This window comes from Melospiza georgiana, chromosome 3, assembly GCF_028018845.1.
Source record: "Melospiza georgiana isolate bMelGeo1 chromosome 3, bMelGeo1.pri, whole genome shotgun sequence".
Classification (NCBI taxonomy): Eukaryota; Metazoa; Chordata; class Aves; order Passeriformes; family Passerellidae; genus Melospiza; species Melospiza georgiana.
In genome coordinates, this window is record NC_080432.1 from 74012030 (window position 1) to 74021020 (window position 8991).

An 8991-nucleotide genomic window follows, 5' to 3' on the forward strand; every position below is an offset into this window, starting at 1 on the left:
CATTTGTAATGGTGTCTTCAGTTGTGTACATGTCTTTACACTGGAAGGTGCTCTAAATGCACAGAATCAAAACCCCTTGTTGCCTCTGGCCTTCCCACCCCTCTTTGATTCACTCTGTGTACTTTTATGTGGTTTATTGCTGTTGGTCTGTATGTATATGCCATACCATAGGACTTTCTACCTGTTCTGCAGCCAAAATATTTTTTGAACAGGCTGTCCTAAAAAGTGCTGATATTACTATTGCCATTCACAAATATATGAGAACTTGATCTATTGTTTTGCATCACTGAAAATGCACTTTCTTCACTGTTAATGGCATACATTATACAGAATTTGTGCTTTTGCTTTTTGTAATGACAATTCATCTGCTTTTGCACTTTGGTTCTACCCCTCTCCCTCAGACCTCTTCTGTTGGCAAAGTTCTTGTATCAGTGAAGATGTGTTTCTGATGTGTCCAGTTGTTCCAGTTGCTGTGTGGCCGTGGCAGCTCACACCTAAGGGTGCCTTGCTAACTATGTTGCTCTAGAAAGAATTGTACTAGAATTTCCATGGGATAAGAGAGATTGAACTATCAACATGATCAAAGTGAATGTGTTGTTAATGCCTCTTCTCTAGTACCTGCTGTCAGCAATGTTTCTGTTAAAGGATCTGGAATTTGTTTCCTCCTAGTGGCAGTGCATGTTTGTGTGTGTGTATGGCCAAGATTCACTAAAAAATGACACTGTAGGGGAGTCCATACATGTTATATCTTCAAATCAGATTATCTAAAGTGTGAGCCCAAAATATACTGGTCTATCACATGAGATAATTTTTCCCTTTACTGTGGAGTAGATGCAATCCCAAAATGAACAATGGGAAGACAGCAGGCCCTGCATAGGTATGTCTGAGGTATGTAACACAAGTAAGCAAGCTTTGCTGGCTGGTATTACTGGCTGAGTTAAATCCCTTGACTAGTCAACTCAATAAAGCCAGAGGTTCTTTAATATTACATCTCAGTGAATGCATAGACTTCTACTAACCTGCTAATGTACCACAGGGATTGAAATGCTGAGGAGTCTGATTTTGATTGCCCCTCCACATGGAAGGCAGCCACTGGCTGTGGCAGATGTGCCTGCACGTCTGCCAGTGCCCCTCAAATTTCCCTAAATGAGTTTACTGCAGCTAGAATAATTTCTAAATCATATTCACAGTAGGAAAGGACTGTCATTACAGAAAATTGCAGTCATATGTGAACTCTGCAACCATGACACTGCCAGCTGGCATGGTGACACAGAAAATCATACTGAATTTTTCTTCCGTATCTCAAGATATCTGCAGCAGGTCAGCTGTTCTGGTACCATATGTGGTGTAGAGCTGCTTATGATATTGCTGGAAGATCACCACAGCCAGACATGTGTGTGCATATGGCATGCTTGTTTCTTTGCAGGATCTTTCTAGTTTCCACAAAGATATTCTGATTGTTTTGGGAGTTTGGGATTTTTTTTTTTTTAATTCAGCTGAAGACACTTGACCTACCCATGCTGTTGCTGGTAAGAAGTCTCATAGGAGTTCTTCTGAAGCCAAAATATCTCCTCAGAGAGTAGCTGGCTACCAAAGGAGGTAAGATGGTGGGATATAAGTTGAACAAGCCAGTTCACAAACTGGCTCATTCACTCTTAAATCTTTGTGTACACACACACAAACACTTGCACATGCAAGTGGAACTTTTCTTCCAGGAAGTCCCACAGTGTCCAGTGAAGCTGCTTTTTGCTGTAAGACACTTTACTGCATATATGAGCAGCACAGTCAGATACATAGTACATACAGAAAAATTATATCAAATATTGTATGTAAACAGACTCTTCCCAAAGAATGGCACTGAAATCTTTACATAAAAATAGCACGTGACTTAATGGGATCCAGCAGTTTCTGGAAGCCCAATTTCGTGTAAGTAAATGCAATCAATCTTTTAATGAAAGAAATGTGCTTATGCATGTCATGTTTTCCTTCAAATATTATAAGCCTACATTACAGCTCTGATCATGATTTTGCCTCTTGTACTGCAGGGGGAAAAAAGAAAGGAAGTGAAAATAGAGATAATAAGAAAAATTCTCAAGCTTAGGCACAGAAAAATGGCTGTACTGGTCTCCCTGTGCATGGATGAGACTTTGTCAGTTGAAAATTAGCAGTGTTTTCAGTGCAAAGATCTTCCATTTCTCCTCTCTGCAGTTTTATTCCTTTCTTCCCTCTCCTTCCATCAGAAGGGGACCATTCAACCACCTTAGAAGAGAAATAGGCCTGGTAGAAATAGTTCTATGGAGGCTTCTTTTCACTTTCCACCTTCTCTTCCATAGCCCTCCAGAGCTGCAAAACACATGATGTTTCTACAGACCAGATGAGAGAAAACAAAGATGGCTTTAGTTATCTTTCTGCAACAGGCACTGCATAAGCCAGGCTGGGGCTGAACACTTTCATGTGTCCTTTTTTCTTCTGTAGAGAGGAAAAAGCCTTTTCTTTTTCTGTGCAGGAGTCTGTATTCCCTTCAACCACCTTTTGGATGGATTTCTGCAATTTTAATTCATTTTACAGCAGAATTTCACAGCATTTGGGACAGAAAGTGAAGAAATCCTCATTTACTATTGGAAGTTGGCCAAAAGCTGAACTAGATGCACAAAGGGCCAAGACAAATTTAGGACTGTTTAAAAATCTCTTGCCAAAGTGATCTGCAGTCAGCCCACCAAAGTTTTTAAAAGTGAACTGCCTCTTTCAGCTTGGCTCCAACTTCTTTCTCCTGTAGTGAGTGGAGAGCGGATGATGAAAGTAATTTGCAACATTCAGAAATGAAGATAACAGTGGTCTGATGATTTAAGTAGCATTATGCTGCTTGCAAAGCCTCCTATGAGTTATGTGTTAGATATTCTGTTTTTTCTTCAATGCCATTTAGTGCCAGCCTGCATGTATTCTGGCCTAGACTGCTGTCTCATAGGTTGCATACATTTAGATATGTCTGGGAGACCCAGGCTTCTGTAATGCTGGAGCCATCACCTCTGTCATCGTTTGAGAAAAATCAGAGCTCACTAATTCCAAGTGCCTGCTTTCCTTTTATGTCTCTATACGCACAGATATGTACACATCACATGGATATATATACACATCAATTTTTATTTTTTTGCTTCCTTCTTGTTTTTGCACTGTATGGAAACAATAGTCAGTCTTAGCTAAAACAGAACAAGGAAGGGTGTTATGCTGGACTTCGAATCACAACCGATATGCAATGAAAGGAAGTGTTGTGACATTTTAGGGTAGGAAGTTGAACCAAGTAATTTATCATTTCTTTCAGCTAAAGCGGTCCTAATCCTTTCTCATGATATTTTGTTCAAACTTTATAGGTTTGCATCTGTCTTTGCAGGGCCAGTGTGAATATATACATATTTTCCCCTACCTACGTTGTCCTGTGATTTGAAGAAAGGCTGTAGATAAAATGATGGCTTAAGTTTTAGCTTTCATATTTTCCAGATTCTGTGCTGCATTAGTATATAACTCTGAACTTCATATAAAGCGTTAGCAAGTTCTCTTCACAGTTTAGTTAGACAAAGGAATCCTTTTCCAGTTTGAGAAGCAAGAACACCTTTACAGCCTCAGGCCCAAAAAGTGTAAACAACAGTGAATTGAAGAGAGGAAACCAGGAGGATGGGACTTCATTTCCTGAAGCTGTAACTGGAAAATCAACCCCAATATGTAAATGGACCAAAACTTATAAAAGTGTGAAAACTTGTGACACACCATCTGTCTTGGGTATAGCCTTGGTCAGGCTCTTCTACTGTTGTCATTATATTGCAAAGGTTCCATATTGCTGTCTCCTTAGTGCAAGAGTTTCATACCTCCTTGATGTTTCTCATAGGCAGCTCCTCTAAGCCCTGACTCTGCCTTCTCCTCACAGCAGCCAAGTGACTCCAGCACCCTCAGCCACCCAATCCACTCTTTTATAACACCCTGCTGATTGGCTACAGCTGCAGCCTGCTAAAGTCAGGCCTGCTCCTAATCTTTAATTAATAATTGGCTCAGCTGCAACTCATTAGGGGGTAAGATTACTTTCTATACCACCTTTATTTACTTACATTCTAACCCCCTACGTTCTACTGCCCAAGGTGTGTCCTTTGAAGGCCTTTTAATAAATACATCCTTTGTTCCTTTAACTCTGTCTTGCCTCTGTTCTAGGTACCCTCTCAAGGCATCGAAAGGACTTTGATCAACAGTGAAGATTTCCCCAGTTCAGGAAGATTGGATTGAATTCATTCACTTGGAACACAGGAGTCAAATGTAAAGTGTGTCTGACAGGAATGTATTGAAATAAGAGAGGAACTGAGTCTTCAAATTCAGACTTTTGGTTTATTTTAATTGCTACTTGAACCTCCCTAAAATCCAAAGTCAAATCTCAGATTAATCTGCCAGTCCTGATGCTTCCCGCAGAGTTTGACATTAAAATGGCTGAAGAGAGAAACTTCAAATTTTACATGCATGTATAAGTATTAGCAGTGTACAGTAATGAATCTCACGGCACTTCATGCAGGCTCAAAATTTCCTGCTACTATTTCACACTGGTGATCACTAGCCTGTAAAAACAACTGTGTAAAAGCCATGAACCCACAGGAGAAACTATAACAAAAAACACCAAAAAAACCCAACAATAAAACCCAAAAAACCCAACCCAAAACAAAAAAAAACCCAACCCAAAACACCAAAACAAAACAAAAAAAAATCTTGCATAAAAAAGCCACATGTGGAACATCTCTACTAAAAAAAGGAAGCAGATACCACCAGCTTTGCTGCACAGGCCTTAGCTCTGATGACTTACTGCTATATAAAATATAATATAATTTTGATATAAAAAGGGAGTGGTCTCTTCCTCCTGTACAGAGGAGCAATAGATGAACTTCTCTGTGCTCATGGCTGGATTCACAGGTTTGCACTGACTTTCCTGAACAAGCAGCAAGTGTCAGAGCTGAATTGAAGTCAGCTCTTGTGCCATAAGTGGGTACTGATGTCGTTAGCTGTCATCTTTGCTGCAGGACTGCTTGCTGCTGCTACTAAGCAAGAAAGGCAGCAGGAAGAAGGGTCTTGTTGATACCCACAGCAAGTTTAGGGTTGTTTGAGGTTAAAGCTCACAAAGTTACTTGTCCTAAACACCGTAAAGAGCCCAACAGCTAACTTCTCTTTCTGAAACAGAGTGCACACCCACTCATTGGTGACTAAAACTGTTTTCCATGACTCTGATATTACCCACCACTGACTTTCCATATTACAAGAGAGGCCAGCTGCCGCAGGTCCGGAGTAAGGAAATGCCACTCTGGGTTTTCTTATTCCTTTGGCAGAGACACAGACAATTTGGTTTTCATTACACACACACACAGAGCTTTTATTTTTAAGTTGGATCTAGAGGAGGGGGGTAGTCACCATCTCCATCACTTCAGACAGGCTTTGATCTGCAAAATTCTTTAATGCTATCACACAAGAAGCACTTCTGATCACTACACTTTGTTTGGAAGTAGAATAAAAGATTGTGATCCAGCTAAGTAATAAATTTGGAGGTTGGGAAGACCACTCTTCTTTTTGCAAGCAGCTTATAGTGTGAGAGCATGCTGGATATGAGATGTTAGAGCATTGCACTGTTTTAGTGTTTTCTGCAGTCCTGTGGAGCAAGCATAAACAATCCTGGTTTTGAAGTGCAGAAAAATGAAGCTGAAGAAGAAATAGCAGGGAACTCGACTTTCTGGGGTAAGTAGGATGAAGGAATTGAAGCAGACACAGCTGTAGCAATGTAAGATGGGCTGTGTCTTTTCTACTGCTCTTTGAAGAAGGAAAGGGTGAAACCTGCTCCCACCTTACAGGCCAAACACTCTGACAGATGTAAACCCACCTAATTCTGAGGAAGGGAAAACCCAGCTGATTTTTGCATTGAACTGGGTGAGGAACTTCTGTGGTTCATTCCAGAAGCTCATCCTGCGAAAGTGAATGCCTTCTGCAGTGTCAAAGGAGGCAAGTGGTGAGAGGTGATCTGTGCTACTGAGCCAGAACAACTGGGCCTATTGTGGTGGCTCACTGGAGCTCACAACATTGCTCCAGTCCAAGGACATTACCCTGCCATTAACATGCCTTTGTTGTGGTGCAGAAGACTTTCTGACACCACTGCCCAGCAAAATTGGTCAAATCTGACAATCCACCCCCATTTCAGACCATCCTGGCCTGAAACAGCACAGAAGGTGTTCCTGGGCACACACTGCAGCAGGCTGGTTTGTCACAGTCAAAGGCAGAACAGGCAGGTGAGGTCAGAAGCCAGTTCCCAGTGAGCTGTACCAGCCTAGCCAAGGGCCACTGGCACATCTTTGGCTCAGGTGCTGAGAAGACAGGACCTTTTGCCTGAGCTTTGCATCCTGCTTCTCCATGGGGGACCTCAGAACTCTTAGGCCTCTGTCTCTTCCCTCCCCACCAAGAAATATCCGGACTACATTGCATTAACAGTAGAAATCATTGAAGACTGAGGAGGTACCTTTTGTTCTGCCTAGACTCAGTTCACAGGGAGTAGTTTACTGGTTGGGTACAGTCTGTATTTGCTTTCATAGATTAGCAAAGAAAGAAGTTTTTAGAGATTTGGTCATTATCCCAAGTAATTTGATAACTCTGTCAAGCTTCTTCTACATTTCAAACTGTGTAGCAACTGGGCAAATAGTTCTATAAATCTTTATTTACAACCTTAAGAGTCTTTTTTCAAAATGGATGTATGTTCTCCTGCAGCACCTCCTCATACGTATATGTCTGGTCTAATGACTGCATGTTACAGTAAATTTTCTGCCTTAATCCAGTGAATAGAAACAGTAACAAAATAGATTATGGGACTGTGACTCTGGAGACCTGTTGTCATCTTTTTGATCTACCAGGACATGATCTGGCTCAAACCACTGGGTGAGATTCTCAAATAGGGACCTAGGGCTTGCGTATTTCTGCTGGAATGAGTGAGGCAGTTTCATGGTTCTGTGGGCCTCGGCTTGTGTTCCTCCTGTGCAAAACAATGGTTATAATAATGCTTTCTTTGGCTGACTGTTCTCTTTAGGTTATGTTAGTCACACTGCAGACACAGAAGAGAGACAACAGGAACCTCTTTTTGGCCCAGAAAGAATAGTAACAAATCCAAAGTCCATTGAGATCGTTAGAAGTCCTTTCTATCTTGGATCATGCCATATGTGTTTAAGATCAATCTTTTACCTAGCATTTTCTATCACTAAATTTGTGAGAGACAAGCCATGAAAGTAAGACCTGAACAGACAAAAAGGGAATTCTTTCCTTTGACTAACAAATATCACCCAATTACACTTTGGCAAAATTTCCTGTGTTAATCTTAGTTCTGGGGAAAAGGAGAGTGTCCCAAAGGTTGGCTCTGATGGTATGAAAAGAACTGCACTTGCCCTGTCATGAAAAGAACTTGCTACCAAGCTAGTGGATAGTTATTAAAATGTTGCTGAATTTACCATATAAGGCATATTGGATTCCAAGCTGGACTGGTCTGTGACTGTCAGTATGATTTAACAGATTCCACGCATCAGGTTTTAAATCTGTAGTACTTTATTCTTCTGCTCTTGATTAAGGTCTTGGATCCATACAACTCTCACATTTAATTGCACTGTTCTTGGTTAAGAACACATCTTTAATCAAGTGCTGGGCAGCCCCTGTTAGCACAATCAGATGTTCTAATGAAAGAAAGGAATTGTAGGTGTTGCCAGCAGAGCTCACACAGAGAATGCTAAAAAGGCAGGCAAGCAGAGGGCTGGAAAAGTTTCTGTCTCTTCTCTTTAATCACCCCTCCCCTTTCCTGCTGACATTTTCTGACTCAGTAGAAGCTGCCAAATCACAGATGGTTGTGGGGCCTGTGTGAATCAGAATAAAACAAGGAAGCTAGTATTTGGGAGAGTTTGGAGCAGTAACAAATAAGACTGACCTGATTATTCGAGCATGGTCGGACATAATGCCAAACTGCATCTTCTGATATTTGCTGTGTGATTTATATATCAGTATATGCTGCAGGATACAGTCAAAAAGTGCTGCATCCCTTTTGCGTCTCCTCTGCTATGAATCTAGTAGTGGTTTTGTGCTCTGAACCTCCTGACTTCTGAATTTTGCTGTACTGGTACATAAAACACAGTTTGGAGTGGGAAGCAATACCAAATCAGATAATGTTTGCTTCTGTAGCCCTAAGCATAGATATTTTGATGCCAATGTTTTTAATTGCTAGGCAACCAATAATCCATTTTGAAAAAAGTTGTGCTATTGCACACTGGGACTTGTAGCTTCAGGACTGTAGCAGCATATGGGAGTAAAAGAATGACACGTTGTTGACAATAGTTCATACTTAGATTCACTCTGAGGTCACTTTTGCTGCCCTGTCTGATGCTTTGTCAGTAAAGGCCCTTGTTGGAGAAAAAGAATGGGTTCAATCACTGAAGTTTAAAAAACAGAGGCAGAAGAAAAGAATGCTGAGCTGCAGGCAAGAGTCATCAAGCTCTGCTTCTGCCCTCCTGACACTCTGGCATCTAACTACACTCCTCCAGGAGTAGGGCTGCAGCTGCAGAACAAGCCCAACTAGACCTTGGCAGCAGTCAGCAGCTTCATGTACTCTGTGGGAGGGAGAGGAAAAAACAGAGGAAAACAACACAACCAAATAACAACAACAACCCCTAGAAGTAGGAACATGAGTTAATTCATTCTGGAGATAATGTTTCTCTGATTGTCAGTCTCAGGAGTAGTATCTGTGCACATTGATGGGTTGTCTCTTTCATATGTTTTGCTTGGGGTGCAGAGACATTGTTCCCACTTTGCAGCTGGAGAGCAGAGGCACTGAGAGACCAATGTTTAAAAGGCATTGAACTATGTAATTCCAGAGAATTTCTGTGGGATTCTGCTCTCCAAACCAAGTTTCAACATCTGCCCAGCTATTGTCTTTCATCCCTCCCTGGCCAAACT